Source organism: Carica papaya, chromosome 5, assembly GCF_054855325.1.
Source record: "Carica papaya isolate Zhongbai chromosome 5, ASM5485532v1, whole genome shotgun sequence".
Lineage (NCBI taxonomy): Eukaryota > Viridiplantae > Streptophyta > Magnoliopsida > Brassicales > Caricaceae > Carica > Carica papaya.
In genome coordinates this window covers 31,477,980-31,504,063 of record NC_142313.1, presented here as the reverse complement: position 1 = coordinate 31,504,063, position 26,084 = coordinate 31,477,980, and the positions used below count along the sequence as shown (strand labels likewise).

General features: G+C 46.6%; 11 non-coding genes and 37 pseudogenes across 11 annotated transcripts; all 48 read left to right on the top strand.

Moving 5' to 3' along the window:
• The first annotated feature begins 195 nt into the window (after nucleotides 1-195).
• Nucleotides 196-314, top strand: LOC148264767 (5S ribosomal RNA; annotated as a pseudogene).
• Nucleotides 315-523: 209 nt separating this feature from the next.
• LOC148264766 (5S ribosomal RNA) lies at nucleotides 524-642 on the top strand (annotated as a pseudogene).
• A 534-nt stretch (nucleotides 643-1,176) lies between these two features.
• On the top strand, nucleotides 1,177-1,295 carry LOC148264765 (5S ribosomal RNA). Its single transcript, XR_015819882.1, has one exon. It is a non-coding gene; the product is annotated as a 5S ribosomal RNA (ribosomal RNA).
• Nucleotides 1,296-2,484: 1,189 nt separating this feature from the next.
• LOC148264764 (5S ribosomal RNA) lies at nucleotides 2,485-2,603 on the top strand (annotated as a pseudogene).
• Nucleotides 2,604-2,891: 288 nt separating this feature from the next.
• On the top strand, nucleotides 2,892-3,010 carry LOC148264763 (5S ribosomal RNA; annotated as a pseudogene).
• A 205-nt stretch (nucleotides 3,011-3,215) lies between these two features.
• On the top strand, nucleotides 3,216-3,334 carry LOC148264762 (5S ribosomal RNA; annotated as a pseudogene).
• A 561-nt stretch (nucleotides 3,335-3,895) lies between these two features.
• Nucleotides 3,896-4,013, top strand: LOC148264761 (5S ribosomal RNA; annotated as a pseudogene).
• Nucleotides 4,014-4,217: 204 nt separating this feature from the next.
• Nucleotides 4,218-4,336, top strand: LOC148264760 (5S ribosomal RNA; annotated as a pseudogene).
• A 208-nt stretch (nucleotides 4,337-4,544) lies between these two features.
• On the top strand, nucleotides 4,545-4,663 carry LOC148264759 (5S ribosomal RNA). The gene has a single exon (XR_015819536.1). It is a non-coding gene; the product is annotated as a 5S ribosomal RNA (ribosomal RNA).
• A 204-nt stretch (nucleotides 4,664-4,867) lies between these two features.
• Nucleotides 4,868-4,986, top strand: LOC148264758 (5S ribosomal RNA; annotated as a pseudogene).
• A 1,224-nt stretch (nucleotides 4,987-6,210) lies between these two features.
• On the top strand, nucleotides 6,211-6,329 carry LOC148264757 (5S ribosomal RNA; annotated as a pseudogene).
• Nucleotides 6,330-6,534: 205 nt separating this feature from the next.
• On the top strand, nucleotides 6,535-6,653 carry LOC148264756 (5S ribosomal RNA; annotated as a pseudogene).
• A 560-nt stretch (nucleotides 6,654-7,213) lies between these two features.
• Nucleotides 7,214-7,332, top strand: LOC148264755 (5S ribosomal RNA; annotated as a pseudogene).
• Nucleotides 7,333-7,536: 204 nt separating this feature from the next.
• Nucleotides 7,537-7,655, top strand: LOC148264754 (5S ribosomal RNA). The gene has a single exon (XR_015820619.1). It is a non-coding gene; the product is annotated as a 5S ribosomal RNA (ribosomal RNA).
• A 205-nt stretch (nucleotides 7,656-7,860) lies between these two features.
• LOC148264753 (5S ribosomal RNA) lies at nucleotides 7,861-7,979 on the top strand (annotated as a pseudogene).
• A 530-nt stretch (nucleotides 7,980-8,509) lies between these two features.
• Nucleotides 8,510-8,628, top strand: LOC148264752 (5S ribosomal RNA; annotated as a pseudogene).
• Nucleotides 8,629-8,835: 207 nt separating this feature from the next.
• On the top strand, nucleotides 8,836-8,954 carry LOC148264751 (5S ribosomal RNA; annotated as a pseudogene).
• Nucleotides 8,955-9,515: 561 nt separating this feature from the next.
• LOC148264750 (5S ribosomal RNA) lies at nucleotides 9,516-9,634 on the top strand. Its single transcript, XR_015821114.1, has one exon. It is a non-coding gene; the product is annotated as a 5S ribosomal RNA (ribosomal RNA).
• Nucleotides 9,635-10,192: 558 nt separating this feature from the next.
• Nucleotides 10,193-10,311, top strand: LOC148264749 (5S ribosomal RNA; annotated as a pseudogene).
• Nucleotides 10,312-10,870: 559 nt separating this feature from the next.
• On the top strand, nucleotides 10,871-10,989 carry LOC148264748 (5S ribosomal RNA; annotated as a pseudogene).
• A 562-nt stretch (nucleotides 10,990-11,551) lies between these two features.
• Nucleotides 11,552-11,669, top strand: LOC148264747 (5S ribosomal RNA; annotated as a pseudogene).
• A 204-nt stretch (nucleotides 11,670-11,873) lies between these two features.
• Nucleotides 11,874-11,992, top strand: LOC148264746 (5S ribosomal RNA; annotated as a pseudogene).
• A 207-nt stretch (nucleotides 11,993-12,199) lies between these two features.
• Nucleotides 12,200-12,318, top strand: LOC148264745 (5S ribosomal RNA). Its single transcript, XR_015820317.1, has one exon. It is a non-coding gene; the product is annotated as a 5S ribosomal RNA (ribosomal RNA).
• Nucleotides 12,319-12,880: 562 nt separating this feature from the next.
• LOC148264744 (5S ribosomal RNA) lies at nucleotides 12,881-12,999 on the top strand. The gene has a single exon (XR_015821158.1). It is a non-coding gene; the product is annotated as a 5S ribosomal RNA (ribosomal RNA).
• A 205-nt stretch (nucleotides 13,000-13,204) lies between these two features.
• LOC148264743 (5S ribosomal RNA) lies at nucleotides 13,205-13,323 on the top strand. Its single transcript, XR_015819664.1, has one exon. It is a non-coding gene; the product is annotated as a 5S ribosomal RNA (ribosomal RNA).
• A 559-nt stretch (nucleotides 13,324-13,882) lies between these two features.
• LOC148264742 (5S ribosomal RNA) lies at nucleotides 13,883-14,001 on the top strand (annotated as a pseudogene).
• A 561-nt stretch (nucleotides 14,002-14,562) lies between these two features.
• LOC148264741 (5S ribosomal RNA) lies at nucleotides 14,563-14,680 on the top strand (annotated as a pseudogene).
• A 204-nt stretch (nucleotides 14,681-14,884) lies between these two features.
• On the top strand, nucleotides 14,885-15,003 carry LOC148264740 (5S ribosomal RNA; annotated as a pseudogene).
• Nucleotides 15,004-15,212: 209 nt separating this feature from the next.
• On the top strand, nucleotides 15,213-15,331 carry LOC148264739 (5S ribosomal RNA; annotated as a pseudogene).
• Nucleotides 15,332-15,893: 562 nt separating this feature from the next.
• Nucleotides 15,894-16,012, top strand: LOC148264738 (5S ribosomal RNA; annotated as a pseudogene).
• A 562-nt stretch (nucleotides 16,013-16,574) lies between these two features.
• On the top strand, nucleotides 16,575-16,692 carry LOC148264737 (5S ribosomal RNA; annotated as a pseudogene).
• A 530-nt stretch (nucleotides 16,693-17,222) lies between these two features.
• LOC148264736 (5S ribosomal RNA) lies at nucleotides 17,223-17,341 on the top strand (annotated as a pseudogene).
• A 564-nt stretch (nucleotides 17,342-17,905) lies between these two features.
• Nucleotides 17,906-18,024, top strand: LOC148264735 (5S ribosomal RNA). The gene has a single exon (XR_015821155.1). It is a non-coding gene; the product is annotated as a 5S ribosomal RNA (ribosomal RNA).
• A 202-nt stretch (nucleotides 18,025-18,226) lies between these two features.
• On the top strand, nucleotides 18,227-18,345 carry LOC148264734 (5S ribosomal RNA). Its single transcript, XR_015819571.1, has one exon. It is a non-coding gene; the product is annotated as a 5S ribosomal RNA (ribosomal RNA).
• Nucleotides 18,346-18,904: 559 nt separating this feature from the next.
• LOC148264733 (5S ribosomal RNA) lies at nucleotides 18,905-19,023 on the top strand (annotated as a pseudogene).
• Nucleotides 19,024-19,582: 559 nt separating this feature from the next.
• LOC148264732 (5S ribosomal RNA) lies at nucleotides 19,583-19,701 on the top strand (annotated as a pseudogene).
• Nucleotides 19,702-19,904: 203 nt separating this feature from the next.
• Nucleotides 19,905-20,023, top strand: LOC148264731 (5S ribosomal RNA; annotated as a pseudogene).
• Nucleotides 20,024-20,232: 209 nt separating this feature from the next.
• On the top strand, nucleotides 20,233-20,351 carry LOC148264730 (5S ribosomal RNA; annotated as a pseudogene).
• Nucleotides 20,352-20,911: 560 nt separating this feature from the next.
• On the top strand, nucleotides 20,912-21,030 carry LOC148264729 (5S ribosomal RNA; annotated as a pseudogene).
• Nucleotides 21,031-21,235: 205 nt separating this feature from the next.
• LOC148264728 (5S ribosomal RNA) lies at nucleotides 21,236-21,354 on the top strand (annotated as a pseudogene).
• Nucleotides 21,355-21,909: 555 nt separating this feature from the next.
• On the top strand, nucleotides 21,910-22,028 carry LOC148264727 (5S ribosomal RNA; annotated as a pseudogene).
• Nucleotides 22,029-22,231: 203 nt separating this feature from the next.
• LOC148264726 (5S ribosomal RNA) lies at nucleotides 22,232-22,350 on the top strand (annotated as a pseudogene).
• Nucleotides 22,351-22,559: 209 nt separating this feature from the next.
• Nucleotides 22,560-22,678, top strand: LOC148264725 (5S ribosomal RNA). The gene has a single exon (XR_015820891.1). It is a non-coding gene; the product is annotated as a 5S ribosomal RNA (ribosomal RNA).
• Nucleotides 22,679-23,241: 563 nt separating this feature from the next.
• LOC148264724 (5S ribosomal RNA) lies at nucleotides 23,242-23,360 on the top strand (annotated as a pseudogene).
• Nucleotides 23,361-23,565: 205 nt separating this feature from the next.
• LOC148264723 (5S ribosomal RNA) lies at nucleotides 23,566-23,684 on the top strand. The gene has a single exon (XR_015820489.1). It is a non-coding gene; the product is annotated as a 5S ribosomal RNA (ribosomal RNA).
• Nucleotides 23,685-24,244: 560 nt separating this feature from the next.
• LOC148264722 (5S ribosomal RNA) lies at nucleotides 24,245-24,362 on the top strand (annotated as a pseudogene).
• Nucleotides 24,363-24,699: 337 nt separating this feature from the next.
• Nucleotides 24,700-24,818, top strand: LOC148264721 (5S ribosomal RNA; annotated as a pseudogene).
• An 819-nt stretch (nucleotides 24,819-25,637) lies between these two features.
• On the top strand, nucleotides 25,638-25,755 carry LOC148264720 (5S ribosomal RNA; annotated as a pseudogene).
• Nucleotides 25,756-26,084: the final 329 nt, after the last annotated feature.

Genomic DNA, 26,084 nt, shown 5'->3' with positions numbered 1-26,084 from the left:
CAGATGGGTCGTTCGACGTTAGGTGCGACTGGAACTATGGTCCGCTGGTTTATACACAAATGTGAGTCAAGAATCAGGGGCATTTTAATCGATATTAGAACAAGAAGGAGAGGTGCAGTGTGAACGCACAAGGAAACAAATGATGGGAGGGGGGAGGGAAGAAGGAGTGTATGTATTTTCAGCACGAAATTAAACAGGTGCAGTCACACTAGCACAAATGCACCGGATCCCATCAGAACTCCGCAGTTAAGTGTGCTTTGGCCAAAGTAGTACAATGATGGGTTACCTCCTGGGAGGTTCTCGTGTTGAACCCATTTTCTTTTTTTCAGATGTGCCGTTCGACGTTACGCGCAACTTTAATTATGTTCCGCAGATTTATTCGCAAATGTGAGTCACGGCGCCGTGGCATTTTACTAGATATTTGAACGAGAACGAGAGGTACAGTGCGCACGCACAAGGAAATAAATGACAGGAGGGGGAAGAAAGGATAAGGAGTTTATGTATTTGCAGCGCAAAATTAAACAGGTGCGATCATACCATCACTAATGCACCGGATCCCATCAGAACTCAGCAGTTAAGTGTGCTTGCGTGGGAGTAGTACTCGGATGGGTGACCTCCTGGGAACTCCTCGTGTCGCACTAATTTTTTTTTTCAGACGGATCGTTCGACGTTACGTGCGACTGGAACTAGGGTCCACTGATTTATATGAAAATGTGAGTCAAGAAGCAAGGGCATTTTAATCGATATTAAAACGAGAAGGAGAGATGCAGAGTGCACGCACAAGGAAACAAATAACGGGAGGGGGGATGGAGGGAGAAAAAGTGTATGTATTTGAAACGCAGAATGAAACATGAGCAATCATACCAGCACCAATGCAACGGATTCTATCAGAACTCCGCAAGTTAATGATGCTTGGGCGAGAGTAGAACTAGGATGGGTGACCTCCTGCGAAGTCCTTATATTTCATCCATTTTCTTAGGAAGTTCTCGTGTTGCACCCATTTTTTTGCAGATGATTCTTTCGACGATACGCGTGACTTAAATTATGGTCCTCAGGTTTATTCGCAAATGTGAGTCACGGCACCGTAGCAGGTGAAGTGTGAACGCACAAGAAAACAAATAACGGGAGGGGGAAGAAAGGAGAAGGAGTTTATGTATTTGCAGCGCTGAATTGAACGGGTGCGATCATACCAGCACTAATGCACCGGATCCCATCAGAACTCCGCAGTTAAGTGTGCTTGGGCGTGAGTAGTACTCGGATAGGTGACCTCCTGGGAAGTCCTCGTGTCGCACCAATTTTTTTTCAGACGGATCATTCGACGTTACGCGCGACTAGAACTATGGTCCGCTGGTTTATACGCAAATGTGGGTCAAGAATCAGGGGTATTTTAATCGATATTAGAACGAGAAGGAAAGGTGCAGTGTGAACGCACAAGGAAACAAATGATGGGAGGGGGGGAGGGAAAAAGGAGTGTATGTATTTTCAGCATGAAATGAAACAGGTGCGGTCATACCAGCACTAATGCATCGGATTCTATCAGAACTCCGTAGGTAAGGGTGCTTTGGCGAGAGTAGTACTAGCATGGGTTACCTCCTGCGAAGTCCTTATATTCCACCCATTTTCTTGTGAAGTCCTCGTGTTGCACCCATTTTTTTGCAGATGATTCTTTCGACGTTACGCGCGACTTGAATTATGGTCCTCAGGTTTATTCGCAAATGTGAGTCACGGCGCTGTAGCATTTTACTTGATATTAGAATGAGAACGGGAGGTGCAGTGCGCACGCACAAGGAAACAAATGACGGGAGGGGGAAGAAAGGGGAATGAGTTTATGTATTTGCAGCGCAAAATTAAACTGGTGCGATCATACCAGCACTAATGCACCGGATCCCATCAGAACTCCGCAGTGAAGTGTGCTTGGGCGAGATTAGTATTCGGATGGGTTGTTCGACGTTACACGCGAATGGAATTATAAACCACTGGTTTATTTGCAAATGTGAGTCACGGTGCCGGGGCATATTACTTGATATTAGAACGAGAAAGAGAGATGCAGAGTGCACGCACAAGGAAACAAATGACGGGAGGGGGGATGGGAGGAGAAAGAGTGTATGTATTTGCAGTGCAGAATGAAACAGGTGCGATCATACCAGCACTAATGCAACGGATTCTATCAGAACTCCGTAGGTAAGGGTGCTTGGGCGAGAGTAGCACTAGCATGGGTTACCTCCTGCGAAGTCCTTATATTTCACCCATTTTCTTGTGAAGTCCTCGTGTTGCACCCATTTTTTTGCAGATGATTCTTTCGACGTTACGCGCGACTTGAATTATGGTCCTCAGGTCTATTCGCAAATGTGAGTCACGGCACCGTAGTATTTTACTTGATATTAGAACGAGAACGGGAGGTGCAGTGCGCACGCACAAGGAAACAAATGACGGGAAGGGGAAGAGAGGAGATGGAGTTTATGTATTTCCAGCGCAAAATTAAACGGGTTCGATCATACCAGCACTAATGCACAAGATCCCATCAGAACTCTGCAGTTAAGTGTGCTATGGCGAGAGTAGTACTCGGATGGGTGACCTCCTGGGAAGTCCTTGTGTTGCACTAATTTTTTTTCAGACGGATCGTTCGACGTTACGCGCGACTGGAACTATGGTCTGCTGGTTTATATGCAAATGTGAGTCAAGAATCACGGGTGTTTTAATTGATATTAGAACGAGAAGGAGAGGTGCAGTGTGAACGCACAACGAAACAAATGATGGGAGTCACGGCGCTGTAGTATTTTACTTGATATTAGAACGAGAACGGGAGGTGCAGTGCGCACGTACAAGGATACAAATGACGGGAGGGGGAAGAAAGGGGAATGAGTTTATGTATTTGGAGCGCAAAATTAAACAGGTGCGATCATACCAGCACTAATGCACCGGATCCCATCAGAACTGCGCAGTGAAGTGTGCTTGGGCGAGATTAGTACTCGGATGGGTGACCTCCTAGGAAGTCCTCGTGTCGCACTAATTTTTTTTCAAACGGGTCGTTCGACGTTACGCGCGTCTGGAACTAGGGTCCGCTGGTTTATACGCAAATGTGAGTCAAGAAGCAGGGGCATTTTAATTGATATTAGAACGAGAATGAGAGGTGAAGTGTGAACGCACAAGGAAACAAATGACGGGAGGGGGAAGAAATGAGAAGGAGTGTATGTATTTGTAGCACGAAATTAAACAGGTGCGATCATACCAGCACTAAAGCTCCGGATCCCATCAGAACGCCACAGTTAAGTGTGTTTGGGCGAGAGTAGTACTCGGATGGGTCACCACCTGGGAAGCCCTCGTGTTGCACCTATTTTTTTTTCGGATGGGTTGTTCGACGTTACGCGCGAATGGAATTATAAACCGCTGGTTCATTTGCAAAGGTGAGTCACGGTGCCGGGGTATATTACTAGATATTAGAACGTGAAAGAGAGATGCAGAGTGCACGCACAAGGAAACAAATGACGGGAGGGGGGATAGAAGGAGAAAGAGTGTATGTATTTGCAGTGCAGAATGAAACATGAGGGATCATACCAGTACTAATGCAACGGATTCTATCAGAACTCCGCAGTTAAGGGTGCTTGGGCGAAAAAAGTACTCGGATTGGTGACCTCCTGCGAAGTCCTTATATTTCACCCATTTTCTTGGAAGGTCCTCATGTTGCCTCGTCTTTTTGCAGATGATTCTTTCGACGTTATGCGCTACTTGATTTATGGTCTGCAGGTTTATTCGCAACTATGAGTCACGGCGCCGTGGCATTTTACTTGATATTAGAATGAGTACGGGAGGTGCAGTGCGCACGCACAAGGAAACAAATGACGGCATGAGGAAGAAAAGAAAAGGAGTGTAGGCATTTGAAGAGCAAAATTAAACAAGTGGCATCATACCAGCACTAATGCACTGGATCCCATCCGAACTCTGCAGTTTAGTGTGCTTGGGAGAGAATAGTACTCGGATGGGTGACCTCTTGGGAACTCCTCGTATCGCAACAATTTATTTTTAGATGGGTCGTTCGACGTTACACGCGTCTGGAACTATGGTCAGCTGGTTTATACGCAAATGTGAGTCAAGAATCAGGGGCATTTTAATCGATATTAGAACGAGAAGGAGAGGTGCAGTGTGAACGCACAACGAAACAAATGATGGGAGGGGGGGAGGGAAGAAGGAGTGTATGTATTTTCAGCACGAAATTAAACAGGTGCGGTCACACCAGCACAAATGCACCGGATCCCATCAGAACTCCGCAGTTAAGTGTGCTTTGGCGAAAGTAGTACAATGATGGGTTACCTCCTGGGAGGTTCTCGTGTTGCACCCATTTTCTTTTTTTCAGATGTGTCGTTCGACGTTACGCGCGACTTTAATTATGGTCCGCAGATTTATTCGCAAATGTGAGTCACGGCGCTGTGGCATTTTACTTGATATTTGAACGAGAACGAGAGGTGCAGTGCGCACGTACAAGGAAACAAATGACGGGAGGGGGAAGAAAGGAGAAGGAGTTTATGTATTTGCAGCGCGAAATTAAACGGTGCGATCATACCAGCACTAATGCACCGGATCCCATCAGAACTCCGCAGTTAAGTGTGCTTGGGCGAGAGTAGTACTCGGATGGGTAACCTCCTGGGAAGTCCTCGTGTCGCACAATTTTTTTTCAGACGGGTCGTTCGACGTTACGCGAGACTGGAACTAGGGTCCGCTGGTTTATACGCAAATGTGAGTCAAGAAGCAGGGGCATTTTAATCGATATTAGAACGAGAAGAAGAGGTGCAGTGTGAACGCACAAGGAAACAATTGATGGGAGGGGGAGGGAAGGAGAAGGAATGTATGTATTTTCAGCACGAAATGAAACAGGTGCGGTCATACCAGCACTAAATCCCCGGATCCCATCAGAACTTCGCACTTAAGTGTGCTTGGGCGAGAGTAGTACTCGGATGGGTAACAACTTGGGAAGCCCTCATGTTGCACCTATTTTTTTCGGATGGGTTGTTCGACGTACGCGCGAATGGAATTATAAACCGCTGGTTCATTTACAAAGGTGAGTCACGGTGCTGGGGCATATTACTTGATATTAGAACGAGAAAGAGAGATGCAGAGTGCACGCACACGGAAACAAATGACGGGAGGGGGGACGGGAGGAGAAAGAGTGTATGTATTTGCAGTGCAGAATGAAACATGAGGGATCATACCAGCACTAATGCAACGGATTCTATCAGAACTCCGCAGTTAAGGGTGCTCGGGCGAGAAAAGTACTCGGATGGGTGATCTCCTGCGAAGTCCTTATATTTCATCCATTTTCTTGGGAGGTCCTCGTGTTGCACCCATCTTTTTGCAGATGATTCTTTCGACGTTACGCGCGACTTGATTTATGGTTCGTAGCTTTATTCGCAAATGTGAGTCACGACGTCGTTGCATTTTACTTGATATTAAAACGAGTACGGGAGGTGCAGTGCGCACGCACAAGGAAACAAATGACGGGATGAGGAACAAAAGAGAAGGAGTGTATGTATTTGAAGCGCAAAATTAAACAAGTGGCATCATACCAGCACTAATACACTGGATCCCATCAGAACTCTGCTGTTAAGTGTGCATCGGTGAGAGTAGTACTCGGATGGGTGACCTCTTGTGAAGTCCTCGTATCGCAACAATTTTTTTTCAGATGGGTCGTTCGACTGGAACTAGAGTCCGCTGGTTTATACGCAAATGTGAGTCAAGAAGCAGGGGCATTTTAATCGATATTAGAACGAGAAGGAGGTGTGCAGTGTGAACGCACAAGGAAACAATTGATGGGAGGGGGAGGGAAGAAGAAGGAGTGTATGTATTCTCAGCACGAAATGAAACAGATGCGATCATACCAGCACTAATGCAACAGATTCTATCAGAACTCCGTAGGTAAGGGTGCTTGGGCGAGAGTAGTACTAGCATGGGTTACCTCCTGCGAAGTCCTTATATTTCATCAATTTTCTTGTGAAGTCCTCGTGTTGCGCCCATTTTTTTGCAAATGATTATTTCGACGGTACGCGCGACTTGAATTATGGTCCTCAGGTTTATTCGCAAATGTGAGTCACAACGCCATGGCATTTTACTTGATATTAGAACGAGAACGGGAGGTGCAGTGCGCACGCACAAGGAAACAAATGACGGGAGGGGGAAGAAAGGGGAATAAGTTTATGCATTTGTAGCGCGAAATTAAACAGGTGCAATCATACCAGCACTAATGCACCGGATCCCATCAGAACTCCGCAGTGAAGTGTGCTTGGGCGAGATTAGTACTCGGATGGATGACCTCCTGGGAAGTCCTCGTGTCGCACCAATTTTTTTTCAGACGGGTCGTTCGACGTTACGCACGTCTGGAACTAGGGTCCGCTGGTTTATACGCAAATGTGAGTCAAGAAGCAGGGGCATTTTAATCGATATTAGAACGAGAATGAGAGATGAAGTGTGAACGCACAAGGAAACAAATGACGGGAGGTGGAAGAAAGGAGAAAGAGTGTATGTATTTGCAGCGTGAAATTAAACAGGTGCGATCATACCAGCACTAAAGCTCCGGATCCCATTAGAACTCCGTAGTTAAGTGTGCTTGAGCGAGAGTAGTACTCGGATGGGTGACCACTTGGGAAGCCCTCGTGTTGCACCAATTTTTTTTCGGATGGGTTGTTCGACGTTACGCGCGAATGGAATTATAAACCGCTGGTTCATTTGCAAAGGTGAGTCACGGTGCCGGGGCATATTACTTGATATTAGAACGAGAAAGAGAGATGCAGAGTGCACGCACAAGGAAACAAATGACGGGAGGGGGGATGGAAGGGGAAAGAGTGTATGTATTTGCAGTGCAGAATGAAACATGAGGGATCATACCAGCACTAATGTAACGGATTCTATCAGAACTCCGTAGGTAAGGGTGCTTGGGCGAGAATAGTACTGGCATGGGTTACGTCCTGCGAAGTCCTTATATTTCACCCATTTTCTTGTGAAGTCCTCGTGTTGCACCCATTTTTTTACAGATGATTCTTTCGATGTTATGCGCAACTTGAATTATGGTCCTCAGGTTTATTCGCAAATGTGAGTCACGGCGCCGTGGCATATTACTTGATATTAGAACGAGAACGGGAGGTGCAGTGCGCACGCACAAGGAAACAAATGACGGGAGGGGGAAGAAAGGGGAATGAGTTTATGTATTTGCAGCGCGAAATTAAACAGGTGCGATCACACCAGCATTAATGCACCGGATCCCATCAGAACTCCGCAGTTATGTGTGCTTGGGCGAGATTAGTACTCGGATGGGTGACCTCCTGGGAAGTCCTCGTGTCGCACCAATTTTTTTCAGACGGGTCGTTCGACGTTACGCGCGTCTGTAACTAGGGTCCGCTGGTTTATACGCAAATGTGAGTCAAGAAGCAGGGGCATTTTAATCGATATTAGAACGAGAATGAGAGGTGAAGTATGAACGCACAAGGAAACAAATGACGGGAGGGGGAAGAAAGGAGAAGGAGGGTATGTATTTGTAGTGCGAAATTAAATAGGTGCGATCATACCAGCACTAAAGCTCCGGATCCCATCAGAACTCCGCAGTTAAGTGTGCTTGGGCTAGAGTAGTACTCGGATGGGTGACCACTGGGGAAGCCCTCGTGTTGCACCTATTTTTTTTCAGATGGGTTGTTCGACGTTACGCGCGAATGGAATTATAAACCACTGGTTCATTTGCAAAGGTGAGTCACGTTGCCGAGGCATATTACTTGATATTAGAACGAGAAAGAGAGATGCAGAGTTCACGCACAAGGAAACAAATGACGGGAGGGGGAAGAAAGGAGAAGGATTTTATGTATTTGCAGTGCAAAATTAAACAGGTACGATCATACCAGCACTAATACAACCGATCCCATCATAACTCCGCAGTTAAGTGTGCTTGGGCGAGAGTAGTACTCGGATGGGTGACCACTTGGGAAGTTCTCGTGTTGCACCCATTTTTTTGTAGATGATTCTTTCGACGTTACGCGCGACTTGAATTTTTGTCCTCAGGTTTATTCGCAAATGTGAGTCACGGCGCCGTGGCATATTACTTGATATTAGAACGAGAACGGGAGGTACAGTGCGCACGCACAAGGAAACAAATGACGGGAGGGGGAAGAAAGGAGAAGGAGTTTATGTATTTGCAGCGCGAAATTAAACGGGTGCGATCATACCAGCACTAATGCAACGTCTCCCATCATAACTCTGCAGTTAAGTGTGCTTGGGCGAGAGTAGTACTCGGATGGGTGACCTCCTGGGAAGTTCTCGTGCCGCACAAATTTTTTTTCAGACGGGTCGTCCGACGTTATGCGCAACTGGAACTATGGTCCACTTGTTTATATGCAAATGTGAGTCAAGAAGCAGGGGCATATTTATCGATATTAGAACGAGAAAAAGATGTGCAGTGTGAACGCACAAGGTAACAAATGATGGGAGGGGGGAGGGAAGGAGAAGGAGTGTATGTATTTTCAGCACGAAATTAAACAGGTGCTATCACACCAGCACAAATATACCGGATCCCATCAGAACTCCGCAGTTAAGTGTGCTTAGGCGAAAGTAGTACAAGGATGGGTTACCTCCTGGGAAGTTCTCGTGTTGCACCCATTTTTTTTTTCAGAAGTGTCATTCGATGTTACGCGCGACTTTAATTATAGTTCGCAGATTTATTCGAAAATGTGAGTCACTGCGCCGTGGCATTTTCCTTGATATTTATACGAGAACGAGAGGTGCTGTGCACATGCACAAGGAAACAAATGACGGGAAGGGGAAGAAAGGAGAAGGAGTGTACGTATTTGCAGCGCGAAATTAAATAGGTGCCATCATACCAGCACTAATGCACCGTATCCCATCAGAACTTAGCAGTTAAGTGTGCTTGGGCAGGAGTAGTACTCGGATTGGTGACCTCCTGGGAAGTCCTCGTGTTGCGCTTATTTTTTTTCGGATGGATCGTTCGACGTTACGCGCGAATGCAATTATAAACCGCTGGTTCATTCGCAAAGGTGAGTCACGATGCCAGGGCATTTTACTTGATATTAGAACAAGAAGGAGATATACAGAATGCACGCACAAGGAAACAAATGACGGGAGAGGGGATGGAGGGAGAAAGAGTGTATGTATTTGCAGTGCATAATGAAACATGAGTGATCATACCAGCACCAATGCAACGGAGTCTATCAGAACTCCGCAAGTTAAGGGTGCTTGGGCGAGAGTAGCACTAGGATGGGTGACCTCATGCGAAGTCCTTATATTAAAACCTATTTTCTTAGGAAGTCCTCGTGTTGCACCCATTTTTTTGCAGATGATTCTTTCGACGTTACGCGCGACTTGAATTACGGTCCTCAGGTTTATTCGCCAATGTGAGTCACGGCACCGTAGCATTTTACTTGATATTAGAACGAGCACGGGAGGTGCACTGCGCACGCACAAGGAAACAAATGACGGGAGGGGGAAGAAAGGAGAAGGAATTTATGTATTTGCAGCGCGAAATTAAACAGTGCGATCATACCAGCACTAATGCACCGGATCCCATCAGAACTCCGCAGTTAAGTGTGCTTGGGCGAGAGTAGTACTCGGATGGGTAACCTCCTGGGAAGTCCTCGTGTCGCACAATTTTTTTTCAGACGGGTCGTTCGACGTTACGCGGGACTGGAACTAGGGTCCGCTGGTTTATACGCAAATGTGAGTCAAGAAGCAGGAGCATTTTAATCGATATTAGAACGAGAAGAAGAGGTGCAGTGTGAACGCACAAGGAAACAATTGATGGGAGGGGGAGGGAAGGAGAAGGAATGTATGTATTTTCAGCACGAAATGAAACAGGTGCGATCATACCAGTACTAATGCAACGGATTCTATCAGAACTCCGTAGGTAAGGGTGCTTTGGCGAGAGTAGTACTAGCATGGGTTACCTCCTGCGAAGTCCTTATATTTCACCTATTTTCTTGTGAAGTCCTCGTGTTGCACCCATTTTTTTGCAGATGATTCTTTCGACGTTAGGCGCGACTTGAATTATGGTCCTCAGGTTTATTCGCCAATGTGAGTCACGGCACCGTAGCATTTTACTTGATATTAGAACGAGCACGGGAGGTGCAGTGCGCACGCACAAGGAAACAAATGACGGGAGGGGGAAGAAAGGAGAAGGAATTTATGTATTTGCAGCGCGGAATTAAACGGATGCGATCATACCAGCACTAATGCACCGGATCCCATCAGAACTCCGCAGTTAAGTGTGCTTGGGCGAGAGTAGTACTCGGATGGGTGACCTCTTGGGAAGTCCTCGTGTAGCACCAATTTTTTTTCAGACGGGTCGTTCGACGTTACGCGCGACTGGAACTAGGGTCCGCTGGTTTATACGCAAATGTGAGTCAAGAAGCAGGGGCATTTTAATCGATATTAGAACGAGAAGAAGAGGTGCAGTGTGAACGCACAAGGAAACAATTGATGGGAGTGGGAGGGAAGGAGAATGAGTGTATGTATTTTCAGCACGAAATGAAACAGGTGCGATCATACCAGCACTAATACAACGGATTCTATCAGAACTCCGTAGGTAAGGGTGCTTGGGCGAGAGTAGTACTAGCATGGGTTACCTCCTGCGAAGTCCTTATATTTCACCCATTTTCTTGTGAAGTCCTCATGTTGCACCCATTTTTTTGCAAATGATTCTTTCGACGTTACGCGCAACTTGAATTATGGTCCTCAGGTTTATTCGCAAATGTGAGTCACGGTGCTGTGACATTTTACTTGATATTAGAACGAGAACGGGAGGTGCAGTGCGCACGCACAAGGAAACAAATGACGGGATGGGGAAGAAAGGGGAATGAGTTTATGTATTTGCAGCACGAAATTAAACGGCTGCGATCATACCAGCACTAATGCACCGGATCCCATCAGAACTCCGCAGTTATGTGTGCTTGGGCGAGATTAGTACTCGGATGGGTGACCTCCTGGGAAGTACTCGTGTCGCACCAATTTTTTTTTCAGACGGGTCGTTCGACGTTACGCGCGAATGGAATTATAAACCGCTGGTTCATTTGCAAATGTGAGTCACGATGCCGGGGCATATTACTTGATATTAGAACGAGAAAGAGAGGTGCAGAGTGCACGCACAAGGAAACAAATGACGGGAGGGGGGATGGGAGGAGAAAGAGTGTATGTATTTGCAGTGCAGAATGAAACGTGAGGGATCATACCAGCACTAATGCAACGGATTCTATCAGAACTCCGCAGTTAAGGGTGCTTGGGCGAGAAAAATACTCGGATGGGTGACCTCCTGCGAAGTCCTTATATTTCACCCATTTTCTTGGGAGGTCATCGTGTTGCATCCATCTTTTTGTAGATGATTCTTACAACGTTACGCGCGACTTGATTTATGGTCCGCATGTTTATTCGCAAATGTGAGTCACGGCGCCTTGGCATTTTACTTGATATTAGAACGAGTACGGGAGGTGCAGTGCGCACGAACAAGGAAACAAATGACGGGAGGAGGAAGAAAAGAGAAGGAGTGTATGTATTTAACGCGCAAAATTAATCAAGTGGCATCATACCAGCACTAATGCATTGGATCCTATCAGAACTCTACAGTTAAGTGTGCTTGGGCGAGAGTAGTACTCGGATGGGTGACCTCTTGGGAAGTCCTCGTATCGCAACAATTTTTTTTCAGATGAGTCATTCGACGTTACGCGCGACTGGAACTATGGTCCGCTGGTTTATACGCAAATGTGAGTCAAAACTCAGGGGCATTTTAATCGATATTAGAACGAGAAGGAGAGGTGCAGTGTGAACGCCCAAGGAAACAAATGATGGGAGGGGGGGAGGTAAGAAGGAGTGTATGTATTTTCAGCCCAAAATTAAACAGGTGCGGTCATACCAGCACAAATGCACCGGATCCCATCAGAACTCCGCAGTTAAGTGTGCTTTGGCGAAAGTAGTACAATGATGGGTTTCCTCCTAGGAAGTTCTCGTGTTGCACCCATTTTTTTTTTCATATGTGTCGTTCGACCTTACGCGCGACTTTACTTATGGTGCGCAGATTTATTCACAAATGTGAGTCACGGCGCCGGGGTATTTTACTTGATATTTGAGCGAGAACGAGAGGTGCAGTGCGCACGCACAAGGAAACAAATGACGGGAGGGGGAAGAAAGGAGAAGGAGTTTATGTATTTGCAGCGCGAAATTAAACAGGTGCGATCATACCAGCACTAATGCGCCGGATCCCATCAGAACTCCGCAGTTAAGTGTGCTTGGGCGAGAGTAGTACTCGAATGGGTTACCTCTTGGGAAGTCCTCGTGTCGCACTAATTTTTTTTTCAGACGGGTCGTTCGACGTTACGCGCGACTGGAATAAGGGTCCACTGGTTTATACGCAAATGTGAGTCAAGAAGCAGGGGCATTTTAATCGATATTAGAACGAGAAAGAGGGATGCAGAGTGCACCCACAAGTAAACAAATGACGGGAGGGGGGATGGAGGGAGAAAAAGTGTGTGTATTTGCAGCGCAGAATGAAACATGAGCAATCATACCAGCACCAATGCAACGGATTCGATCAGAACTCCGCAAGTTAAGAGTGCTTGGGCGAGAGTAGCACTAGGATGGGTGACCTCCTGCGAAGTCCTTATATTTCACCCATTTTCTTAGGAAGTCCTCGTGTTGCACTCATTTTTTTGCAGATGATTCTTTCGACGATACGCGCGACTTGAATTATGGTCCTCAGGTTTATTCGCAAATTTGAGTCACGGCACCGTAGCATTTTACTTTATATTAGAACGAGCACGGGAGGTGCAGTGCGCACGCAAAAGGAAACAAATGACGGGAGGGGGAAGAAGGGAGAAGGAGTTTATGTATTTAAAGCGCGGAATTAAACAGGTGCGATCATACCAGCACTAATGCACCGGATCCCATTAGAACTCCGCAGTAAAGTGTGCTTGGGCGAGAGTAGTACTCGGATGGGTGACCTCCTGGGAAGTCCTCGTGTCGCACCAATTTTTTTTCAGACGGGTCGTTCGACGTTATGCGCGACTGGAACTAGGGTCCGCTGGTTTATACGCAAATGTGAGTCAAGAAACAGGGGCATTTTAATCGATATTTGAACGGGAAGGAGAGGTGCAGTGTGAACGCATAAGGAAACAATTGATGGGAGGGGGAGGGAAGGAGAAGGAGTGTACGTATTTTCAGCACAAAATGAAATAGGTGCGATCATACCAGCACTAATGCACCGGATCCCATCAGAACTCCGCAGTTAATTGTGCTTGGGCGAGAGTAGTACTCAGATGGGTGACCTCCTGGGAAGTCCTCGTGTCGCACTAATTTTTTTTTAGACGGGTCGTTCGACGTTACGCAGGACTGGAACTAGGGTCCGCTAGTTTATACGCAAATGTGAGTCAAGAAGCAGGGGCATTTTAATCGATATTAGAACGAGAAAGAGAGGTGCAGTGTGAACGCACAAGGAAACAATTGATGGGAGGGGGAGGGAAGGAGAAGGAGTGTATGTATTTTCAGCACGAAATGAAACAGGTGCGATCATACCAGCACTAATGCAACGGATTCTATCAGAACTCCGTAGGTAAGGGTGCTTGGGCGAGAGTAGTACTTGCATGGGTTACCTCCTGTGAAGTCCTTATATTTCATCAATTTTCTTGTGAAGTCCTCGTGTCGCACCAATTTTTTTTCAGACAGGTCGTTCGACGTTACGCGCGTCTGGAACTAGGGTCCGCTGGTTTATATGCAAATGTGAGTCAAGAAGTAGGGGCATTTTAATCAATATTAGAACGAGAATGAGAGGTGAAGTGTGAACGCACAAGGAAACAAATGACGGGAGGGGGAAGAAAGGAGAAGGAGTGTATGTATTTGCAGCGCGAAACTAAACAGGCGCGATCATACCAGCACTAAAGCCCCGGATCCCATCAGAACTCCGCAGTTAAGTGTGCTTGGGCGAGATTAGTACTCGGATGGTTGACCTCTTGGGAGGTCCTCGTGTTGCACCTATTTTTTTTCGGATGGGTTGTTCGACGTTACGCGCGAATGGAATTATAAACAGCTGGTTCATTTGTAAAGGTGAGTCACGGTGCCGGGGCATATTACTTAATATTAGAATGAGAAAGAGAGATGCAGAGTGCATGCACAAGGAAACAAATGACGGGAGGGGGGATGGGAGGAGAAAAAGTGTATGTATTTGCTGTGCAGAATGAAACATGAGGGATCATACCAGCACTAATGCAACGAATTCTATCAGAACTCCGCAGTTAAGGGTGCTTGGGCGAGAAAAGTACTCGGATGGGTGACCTCCTGCGAAGTCCTTATATTTTACCCATTTTCTTGGGAGGTCCTCGTGTTGCACCCATCTTTTTGTAGATGATTCTTTCGATGTTACGCGTGACTTGATTTATGGTCCGCAGGTTTATTCGCAAATGTGAGTCCCGGCGCCGTGGCATTTTACTTGATATTAGAACGAGTACGGGAGGTGCAGTGCGCACGCACAAGGAAACAAATGACAGGAGGAGGAAGAAAAGAGAAGGAGTGTATGTATTTGAAGCGCAAAATTAAACAAGTGGCATCATACCAGCACTAATGCACTGGATCCCATCAGAACTCTGCAGTTAAGTGTGCTTGGGCGAGAGTAGTAGTCGGATGGGTGACCTCTTGAGAAGTCCTCGTATCGCAACAATTTTTTTTCAGATTGGTCGTTCGACGTTACGCGCGACTGGAACTATGGTCTGCTGGTTTATACGCAAATGTGAGTCAAGAATCAGGGGCCTTTTAATCGATATTAGAACGAGAAGGAGAGGTGCAGTGTGAACGCACAAGAAAACAAATGATGGGAGGGCGGGAGGGAAGAAGGAGTGTATGTATTTTCAGCACGAAATTAAACAGGTGCGGTCACACCAGCACAAATGCACCGGATCCCATCAGAACTCCGCAGTTAAGTGTGCTTTGGCGAAAGTAGTACAATGATGGGTTACCTCCTGGGAAGTTCTCGTGTTGCACCCATTTTCTTTTTTTCAGATGTACCGTTCGATGTTACGCGCGACTTTAATTATGGTCCGCAGATTTATTCGCAAATGTGAGTCACGGTGCCGTGGCATTATACTTGATATTTGAACGAGAACGAGAGGTGCAGTGCGCACGCACAAGGAAACAAATGACGGGAGGGGGAAGAAAGGAGAAGGAGTTTATGTATTTGCAGCGCGGAATTAAACAGGTGCGATCACACGAGCACTAATGCACCGGATCCCATCAGAACTCCGCAGTTAAGTGTGCTTGGGCGAGAGTAGTACTCGGATGGGTGACCTCTTGAGAAGTCCTCGTGCCGTACTAATTTTTTTTTCAGACAGGTCGTTCGACGTTACGCGCGACTGCAACTCGGGTCCACTTGTTTATACGCAAATGTGCGTCAAGAAGCAGGGGCATTTTAATCGATATTAGAACGAGAAAGAGGGATGCAGAGTGCACCCACAAGTAAACAAATGACGGGAGGGGGGATGGAGGGAGAAAAAGTGTGTGTATTTGCAGCGCATAATGAAACATGAGCAATCATACCAGCACCAATGCAACGGATTCGATCAGAACTCCGCAAGTTAAGAGTGCTTGGGCGAGAGTAGCACTAGGATGGGTGACCTCCTGCGAAGTCCTTATATTTCACCCATTTTCTTAGGAAGTCCTCGTGTTGCACTCATTTTTTTGCAGATGATTCTTTCGACGATATGCGCGACTTAAATTATGGTCCTCAGGTTTATTCGCAAATTTGAGTCACGGCACCGTAGCATTTTACTTTATATTAGAACGAGCACGGGAGGTGCAGTGCGCACGCAAAAGGAAACAAATGACGGGAGGGGGAAGAAGGGAGAAGGAGTTTATGTATTTACAGCGCGGAATTAAACAGGTGCGATTATACCAGCACTAATGCACCGGATCCCATCAGAACTCCGCAGTTAAGTGTGCTTTGGCGAGAGTAGTACTCGGATGGGTGACCACCTGGGAAACCCTCGTGTTGCAGCTATGTTTTTTTCGGATGGGTTGTTCGACGTTACGCGCGAATGGAATTATAAACAGCTGGATCATTTGCAAAGGTGAGAAACGGTGCTGGGGCATATTACTTGATATTAGAAAGAGAAAGAGAGATGCAGAGTGCACGTACAAGGAAACAAATGACGGGAGGGGGGATGGGAGGAGAAAGAGTGTATGTATTTGTAGTGCAGAGTGAAACATGAGGGATCATACCAACACTAATGCAACGGATTCTATCAGAACTCTGCAGTTAAGGGTGCTTGGGCGAGAAAAGTGCTCGGATGGGTGACTTCCTGCGAAGTCCTTATATTTCACCCATTTTCTTGGGAGGTCCTCGTGTTGCACCCATCTTTTTGCAGATGATTCTTTCGATGTTACGCGCGACTTGATTTATGGTCCGCAGGTTTATTCACAAATGTGAGTGACGGCGCCGTAGCATTTTACTTGATATTAGAACGAGTACGGGAGGTGCAGTGCGCACGCACAAGGAAACAAATGACGGGAGGAGGAAGAAAAGAGAAGGAGTGTATGTATTTGAAGCGCAAAATTAAACAAGTGGCATCAAACCAGCACTAATGCACTGGATCCCATCAGAACTCTGCAGTTAAGCATGCTTGGGCGAGAGTAGTACTCGGATGGGTGACCTCTTGGGAAGTCCTCGTATCGCAACAATTTTTTTTCAGATGGGTCGTTCGACGTTACGCGCGACTGGAACTATGGTCCGCTGGTTTATACGCAAATGTGAGTCAAGAATCAGGGGCATTTTAATCAATATTAGAACGAGAAGGAGAGGTGCAGTGTGAACGCACAAGGAAACAAATGATTGGAGGGGGGAGGGAAGAAGGAGTGTATGTATTTTCAGCACGAAATTAAACAGGTGCGGTCAAACATCATAAATGCACCGGATCCCATCAGAACTCCACAGTTAAGTGTGCTTTGTCGAAAGTAGTACAATGATGGGTTACCTCTTGGGAAGTTCTCGTGTTGCACCCATTTTCTTTTTTTCAGATGTGCAGTTCGACGTTACGCGCGACTTTAATTATAGTCCGCAGATTTATTTCCAAATGTGAGTCACGGCGCCGTGGCATTTTACTTGATATTTGAACGAGAACGAGAGGTGCAGTGCGCACGCATAAGGAAAAAAATCACGGGAGGGGGAAGAAAGGAGAAGGAGTTTATGTATTTGCAGCGCGAAATGAAACAGGTGCGATCATACCAGCACTAATGTAAAGGATTCTATCAGAACTCCGTAGGTAAGGGTGCTTGGGCGAGATTAGTACTAGCATGGGTTACCTCCTGGGAAGACCTCGTGTCGCATTAATTTTTTTTTTTCAGACGGGTCGTTCGACGTTACGCGCGACTGGAACTAGAGTCCACTGGTTTATACGCAAATGTGAGTCAAGAAGCAGGAGCATTTTAATCGATATTAGAACGAGAAGGAGAGATGCAGAGTGCACGCACAAGGAAACAAATGACGGGAGGGGGGATGGAGGGAGAAAAAGTGTATGTATTTGCAGCACAGAATGAAACATGAGCAATCATACCAGCACATATGCAACGGATTCTTTCAGAACTCCGCAAGTTAAGGGTGCTTGGGCGAGAGTAGCACTAGGATGGGTGACCTCCTGCGAAGTCCCTATATTTCACCCATTTTCTTTGGAAGTCCTCGTGTTACACCCATTTTTTTGCAGATGATTCTTTCGACGATACGCGCGACTTGAATTATGGTCCTCAAGTTTATTCGCAAATGTGAGTCACGGCACCGTAGCATTTTACTTGATATTAGAACGAGCACGGGAGGTGCAGTGCGCACCCACAAGGAAAGAAATGACGGGAGGGGGAAGAAAGGGGAATGAGTTTATGTATTTGCAGTGCGAAATTAAACAGGTGCGATCATACCAGCACTAATGCACCGGATCCCATCAGAACTCCGCAGTTAAGTGTGCTTGGGCGAGATTAGTACTCGGATGGTTGACCTCCTGGGAAGTCCTCGTGTCGCACCAATTTTTTTTCAGACTGGTCGTTCGACGTTACGCGCGTCTGGAACTAGGGTCAGCTGGTTTATATGCAAATGTGAGTCAAGAAGCAGGGGCATTTTAATCGATATTAGAACGAGAATGAGAGGTAGAGTGTGAACGCACAAGGAAACAAATGACGGGAGGGGGAAGAAGGGTGGAGTGTATGTATTTGTGGCGCGAAATTAAAGAGGTGCGATCATACCAGCACTAAAGCCCCGGATCCCATCAGAACTCCGCAGTTAAGTGTGCTTGGGCGAGAGTAGTACTCGGATGGGTGACCACCTGGGAAGCCCTGGTGTTGCACCTATGTTTTTTCGGATGGGTTGTTCGACGTTACGCGTGAATGGAATTATAAACCGCTGGCTCATTTGCAAAGGTGAGTCACGGTGCCGGGGCATATTACTTGATATTAGAACGAGAAAGAGAGATGCAGAGTGCACGCACAAGGAAACAAATGACGGGAGGGGGGATGGGAGGAGAAAGAGTGTATGTATTTGCAGCGCAGAATGAAACATGAGGGATTATACCAGCACTAATGCAACGGATTCTATCAGAACTCCGCAGTTAAGGGTGCTTGGGCGAGAAAAGTACTCGGATGGGTGACCTCCTGCGAAGTCCTTATATTTCACCCATTTTCTTAGGAAGTACTCGTGTTGCACCCATTTTTTTACAGATGATTCTTTCGACGATACGCGCAACTTGAATTATGGTCCTCAGTTTATTCGCAAATGTGAGTCACGACACCGTAGTATTTTACTTGATATTAGAACGAGCACGGGAGGTGCAGTGCGCACGTACAAGGAAACAAATGACGGGAGGGGAAAGAAAGGAGAAGGAGTTTATGTATTTGTAGCGCGAAATTAAACGGGTGCGATCATACCAACACTAATGCACCGTATCCCATCAGAACTCTGCAGTTAAGTGTGCTTGGGCGAGAGTAGTACTCGGATGGGTGACCTCATAGGAAGTCCTCGTGTTGCACCAATTTTTTTTCAGATTGGTCATTCGACGTTACGCGCGACTGGAACTATGGTCCGCTGGTTTATACGCAAATGTGAGTCAAGAATCAGGGGTATTTTAATCGATATTAGAACGAGAAGGAGAGGAGCAGTGTGAACGCACAAGGAAACAAATGATGGGAGGGGGGGATGGAAGAAGGAGTGTATGTATTTTCAGCACGAAATGAAACAGGTGCGATCATACCAGCACTAATGCATCGGATTCTATCAGAACTCCGTAGGTAAGGCTGCTTGGGCGAGGGTAGTACTAGCATGGGTTACCTCCTGCGAAGTCCATATATTTCACCCATTTTCTTGTGAAGTCCTCGTGCTGCACCCATCTTTTTGTAGATGATTCTTTCGACGTTACGCGCGACTTGATTTATGGTCCGCAGGTTTATTCGCAAATGTGAGTCACAGCGCCGTGACATTTTACTTGATATTAGAACGAGTACGGGAGGTGCAGTGTGCACGCAGAAGGAAACAAATGACGGGATGAGGAAGAAAAGAAGAAGGAGTGTATGTATTTGCAGCGCGAAACTAAACAGGTGCGATCATACTAGCACTAATGCACTGGATCCCATCAGAATTCTGCAGTTAAGCGTGCTTGGGAGAGAATAGTTCTCGGATGGGTGACCTCTTGGGAAGTCCTCGTATCGCAACAATTTTTTTTAGATGGGTCGTTAGACATTGCGCGCGACTGGAACTATGGTCCGCTTGTTTATACGCAAATGTGAGTCAAGAATCAGGGGCATTTTAATCGATATTAGAACGAGAAGGAGAGGTGCAGTGTGAACGCACAAGGAAACAAATGATGGGAGGGGGGGAGGGAAGAAGGAGTGTATGTATTTTCAGCACGAAATTAAACAGGTGCGGTCACACCAGCACAAATGCACCGGATCCCATCAGAACTCCGCAGTTAAGTGTGCTTTGGCGAAAGTAGTACAATGATGGGTTACCTCCTGGGAAGTTCTGGTGTTGCACCCATTTTCTTTTTTTCAGATGTGCCGTTCGACGTTACGCGCGACTTTAATTATGGTCCGCAGATTTATTCGCAAATGTGAGTCACGGTGCCGTAGCATTTTACTTGATATTTGAACGAGAACGAGAGGTGCAGTGCGCACGCACAAGGAAAGAAATGACGGGAGGGGGAAGAAAGGAGAAGGAGTTTATGTATTTGCAGCGCAAAATTAAACATGTGCGATCATACCAGCACTAATGCACTGGATCCCATCAAAACTCCGCAGTTAAGTGTGCTTGGGCGATAGTAGTACTCGGATGGGTGACCTCTTGGGAAGTCCTCGTGTCGCACTAATTTTTTTTTCAGACGGGTCGTTCGACGTTACGCGCGACTGGAACTAGGGTCCGCTGGTTTATATGCAAATGTGAGTCAAGAAGCAGGGGCATTTTAATCGATATTAGAACGAGAAGGAGAGATGCAGAGTGCACGCACAAGCAAACAATTGATGGGTGGGGGAGGGAAGGAGAAGGAGTGCATGTATTTTCAGCACGAAATGAAACAGGTGCGATCATACCAGCACTAATGCAACGGATTCTATCAGAACTCCGTAGGTAAGGGTGCTTGGGCGAGAGTAGTACTAGCATGGGTTACGTCCTGCGAAGTCTTTCTATTTTACCCATTTTCTTGTGAAGTCCTCGTGTTGCACCCATTTTTTTGCAGATGATTCTTTCGACGTTACGCGCGACTTGAATTATGGTCCTCAGGTTTATTCGCAAATGTGAGTGACGGCGCTGTAGCATTTTACTTAATATTAAAACGAGAACGGGAGGTGCAGTGCGCACGCACAAGGAAACAAATAACGGGTGGGGGAAGAAAGGGGAATGAGTTTATGTATTTGCAGCGCGAAATTAAACAGGTGCGATCATACCAACACTAATGCACCGGATCCCATCAGAACTCCGCAGTTATGTGTGCTCGAGCGAGGTTTGTACTCGGATGGGTGACCTCCTGGGAAGTCCTCGTGTCGCACCAATTATTTTTCAGACGGGTCGTTCGACATTACGCGCGTCTGGAACTAGGGTCCGCTGGTTTATACGCAAATGTGAGTCAAGAAGCAGGGGTATTTTAATCGATATTAGAACGAGAATGAGAGGTGAAGTGTGAACGCACAAGGAAACAAATGACGGGAGGGGGAAGAAAGGAGATGGAGTATATGTATTTGCAGCGCGAAATTAAATAGGTGTGATCATACCAACACTAAAGCTCTGGATCCCATCAGAACTCCGCAGTTAAGTGGTCTTGGGAGAGGGTAGTACTCGGATGGGTGACCACCTGGGAAGCCCTCTTGTTGCACCTATTTTTTTCGGATGGGTTGTTCGACGTTACGCGAGAATGGAATTATAAACCGTTGGTTCATTTGCAAAGGTGAGTCACGGTGCCGGGGCATATTACTTGATGTTAGAACGAGAAAGAGAGATGCAGAGTGCACGCACAAGGAAACAAATGACGGGAGGGGGGATGGGAGGAGAAAGAGTGTATGTATTTGCAGTGCAGAATGAAACATGAGGGATCATACCAGCACTAATGCAAAGGATTCTATCAGAACTCCGCAGTTAAGGGTGCTTGGGCGAGAAAAGTACTCGGATGGGTGACCTCCTGCGAAGTCCTTATATTTCACCCATTTTCTTGGGAGGTCCTCGTGTTGCACCCATCTTTTTGCAGATGATTCTTTCGACGTTACGCGCGACTTGATTTATGGTCCGCAGGTTTATTCGCAAATTTGAGACACGGCGCCGTGGCATTTTACTTGATATTAGAACGAGTACGGGAGGTGCAGTGCGCACGCACAAGGAAACAAATGACGGGAGGAGGATGAAAAGAGAAGGAGTGTATGTATTTGAAGCGCAAAATTAAGTGGCATCATACCAGCACTGATGCACTGGATCCCATCAGAACTCTGCAGTTAAGTGTGCTTGGGCGAGAGTAGTACTCGGATGGGTGACCTCTTGGGAAGTCCTCGTATGCCAACAATTTTTTTTCAGATGGGTCGTTCGACGTTACGCGCGACTGGAACTATGGTCCGCTGGTTTATACGCAAATGTGAGTAAAAAATCAGGGGCATTTTTATCGATATTAGAACGAGAAGGAGAGGTGCAGTGTGAACGCACAAGGAAACAAATGATGGGAGGGGAGAGGGAAGAAGGAGTGTATGTATTTTCAGCACGAAATTAAACAGGTGCGGTCACACCAGCACAAATGCACCGGATCCCATCAGAACTCCGAAGTTAAGTGTGCTTTGGCAAAAGTAGTACAATGATGGGTTATCTACTAGGAAGTTCTCGTATTGCACCCATTTTCTTTTTTACAGATGTGCCGTTCGACGTTACGCGCGACATTAATTATGGTCCGCAGATTTATTCGCAAATGTGAGTCACGGCGCCGTAGCATTTTACTTGATATTTGAACGAGAACGAGAGGTGCAGTGCGCACGCACAAGGAAACAAATGACGGGAGGGGGAAGAAAGGAGAAGGAGTTTATGTATTTGCAACGCGAAATTAAACTGGTGCGACCATACCAGCACTAATGCACCGGATCCCATCAGAACTCCGCAGATAAGTGTGTTTGGGCGAGAGTAGTACTCGGATGGGTGACCTCCTGGGAAGTCCTCGTGTCGCACTAATTTTTTTTTTCAGACGGGTCGTTCGACGTTACGCGCGACTGGAACTAGGGTCCACTGGTTTATACGCAAATGTGAGTCAAGAAACAGGGGCATTTTAATCGATATTAGAACGAGAAGGAGAGATGCAGAGTGCACGCACAAGGAAACAAATGACGGGAGGGGGGATGGAGGGAGAAAAAGTGTATGTATTTGCAGCGCAGAATGAAACATGAGCAATCATACCAGCACACGTGCAACGGATTCTATCAGAACTCCGCAAGTAAAGGGTGCTTGGGCGAGAGTAGCACTAGGATGGGTGACCTCCTGCGAAGTCCTTATATTTCACCCATTTTCTTTGGAAGTCCTCGTGTTGCACACATTTTTTTGCAGATGATTCTTTCGATGATACGCGCGACTTGAATTATGGTCCTCAGGTTTATTCGCAAATGTGAGTCACGGCACCGTAGATTTTTTCTTGATATTAGAACGAGCACGGGAGGTGCAGTGCGCACGCACAAGGAAACAAATGACGGAAGGGGGAAGAAAGGAGAAAGAGTTTATGTATTTGCAGCGCATAATTAAACGGTTGCGATCATACCAGAACTAATGCACCGGATCCCATCAGAACTCCGCAGTTAAGTGTGCTTGGGCGAGAGTAGTACTCGAATGGATGACCTCCTGGGGAGTCCTCGTGTCGCACCAATTTTTTTTCAGACGGGTCGTTCGACGTTACGCGCGACTGGAACTGGGGTCCGCTTGTTTATACGCAAATGTGAGTCAAGAAGTAGGGGCATTTTAATCGATATTAGAACGAGAAGGAGAGGCGCTGTGTGAACGCACAAGGAAACAATTGACGGGAGGGGGAGGGAAGGAGAAGGAGTGTATGTATTTGCCGCACAAATTTAAACAGGTGCGATCATACCAGCACTAAAGCCCCGGATCCCATCAGAACTCCGAAGTTAAGTGTGCCTGGGCGAGAGTAGTACTCGGATGGGTGACCACTTGGGAAGCCCTCGTGTTGCACCTGTTTTTTTTCGGATGGGTTGTTCGACGTTACGCACAAAAGAAATTATAAACCGCTGGTTCATTTGCAAAGGAGAGTCACGGCGCCGTGGCATTTTACTTGATATTTGAACGAGAACGAGAGGTGCAGTGCGCACGTACAAGGAAACAAATGACGGGAGGGGGGATGGAAGGAGAAAGAGTGTATGTATTTGCAGTGCAGAATGAAACATGAGGGATTATACCAGCACTAATGCAACGGATTCTATTAGAACTCCGCAGTTAAGGGTGCTTGGGCGAGAAAAGTACTCCGATGGGTGACCTCCTGCGAAGTCCTTATATTTCACCCATTTTCTTGGGAGGTCCTCGCGTTGCACCCATCTTTTTGCAGATGATTCTTTCGACTTTACGCGCGACTTGATTTATGGTCCGCAGGTTTATTCGCAAATGTGAGTCACGGCGCCGTGGCATTTTACTTGATATTAGAAGGAGTACGGGAGGTGCAGTGCGCACGCACAAGGAAACAAATGACGGGAGGAGGAAGAAAAGAGAAGGAGTGTATGTATTTAAAGTGTAAAATTAAAAAGTGGCATCATACCAGCACTAATGCACTGGATCCTATCAGAACTCTGAAGTTAAGTGTGCTTGGGCGAGAGTAGTACTCGGATTGGTGACCTCTTGGGAAGTCCTCGTATCGCAATAATTTTTTTTCAGATGGGTCGTTCGACGTTACGCGCGACTGGAACTATGGTCCGCTGGTTTATACGCAAATGTGGGTCAAGAATCAGGGGCATTTTAATCGATATTAGAACGAGAAGGAGAGGTGCAGTGTGAACGCACAAGGAAACAAATGATGGGGGGGGGGGAAGAAGGAGTGTATGTATTTTCAACACGAAATTAAACAGGTGCGGTCACACCAGCACAAATGCACCGGATCCCATCAGAACTCCGCAGTTAAGTGTGCTTTGGCGAAAGTAGTACAATGATGGGAGGGGGAAGAAAGGAGAAGGAGTTTATGTATTTGTAGCGTGAAATTAAACAGGTGCGATCATACCAGCACCAATGCAACCGATCCCATCATAACTCCGCAGTTAAGTGTGCTTGGGCGAGAGTAGTACTCGGATGGGTGACCACTTGGGAAGTCCTCGTGTTGCACCCATTTTTTTGCAGATGATTCTTTCGATGTTACGCGCGACTTGAATTTTGGTCCTCAGGTTTATTCGCAAATGTGAGTCACGGCGTCGTAGCATTTTACTTGATATTAAAACGAGCACGGGAGGTGCAGTGCGCACGCACAAGGAAACAAATGACGGGAGGGGGAAGAAAGGAGAAGGAGTTTATGTATTCGCAGCGCGAAATTAAACGGATGCGATCTTACCAGCACCACCACCTCCTGGGAAGTTCTCGTGTCGCACAATTTTTTTTTCAGACGGGTCGTTCGACGTTACGCGCAACTGGAACTATGGTCCACTTGTTTATACGCAAATGTGAGTCAAGAAGCAGGGGCAAATTAATCGATATTAGAACGAGAAAAAGAGGTGCAGTGTGAACGCACAAGGAATCAAATGATGGGAGGGGGGAGGGAAGGAGAAGGAGTGTATGTATTTTCAGCACGAAATGAAACAGGTGCGATCATACCAGCACTAATGCAACAGATTCTATCAGAACTCCATAGGTAAGGGTGCTTGGGCGAGAGTAGTACTAGCATGGGTTACCTCCTGTGAAGTCCTTATATTTCACCCATTTTCTTGTGAAGTCCTCGTGTCGCACCAATTTTTTTTCAGACGGGTCGTTCGACGTTACGCTCATCTGGAACTAGGGTCCGCTGGTTTATACGCAACTATGAGTCAAGAAGCAGGGGCATTTTAATCGATATTAGAACGAGAATGAGAGGTGAAGTGTGAATGCACAAGGAAACAAATGACGGGAGGGGGAAGAAAGGAGAAGGAGTGTATGTATTTGCAGCGTGAAACTAAACAGGTGCGATCATACCAGCACTAAAGCCCCGGATACCGTCAGAATTCCGCAGTTAAGTGTGCTTGGCAAGATTAGTACTCGGATGGTTGACCTCCTGGGAAGTCCTCGTGTCGCACCAATTTTTTTTCAGACGGGTCATTCGACGTTACGCGCGTCTGGAACTAGGGTCCACTGGTTTATACGCAAATGTGAGTCAAGAAGCAGGGGCATTTTAATCGATATTAGAACGAGAATGAGAGGTGAAGTGTGAACACACAAGGAAACAAATGACGGGAGGGGGAAGAAAGGAGAAGGAGTGCATGTATTTGCAGCGCGAAATTAAACAGGTGCGATCATACCAGCACTAAAGCTACGTATCCCATCAGAACTCCGCAGTTAAGTGTGCTTGGGCGAGAGTAGTACTCGGATGAAGCCCTCGTGTTGCACTTATTTTTTTTCGGATGGGTCG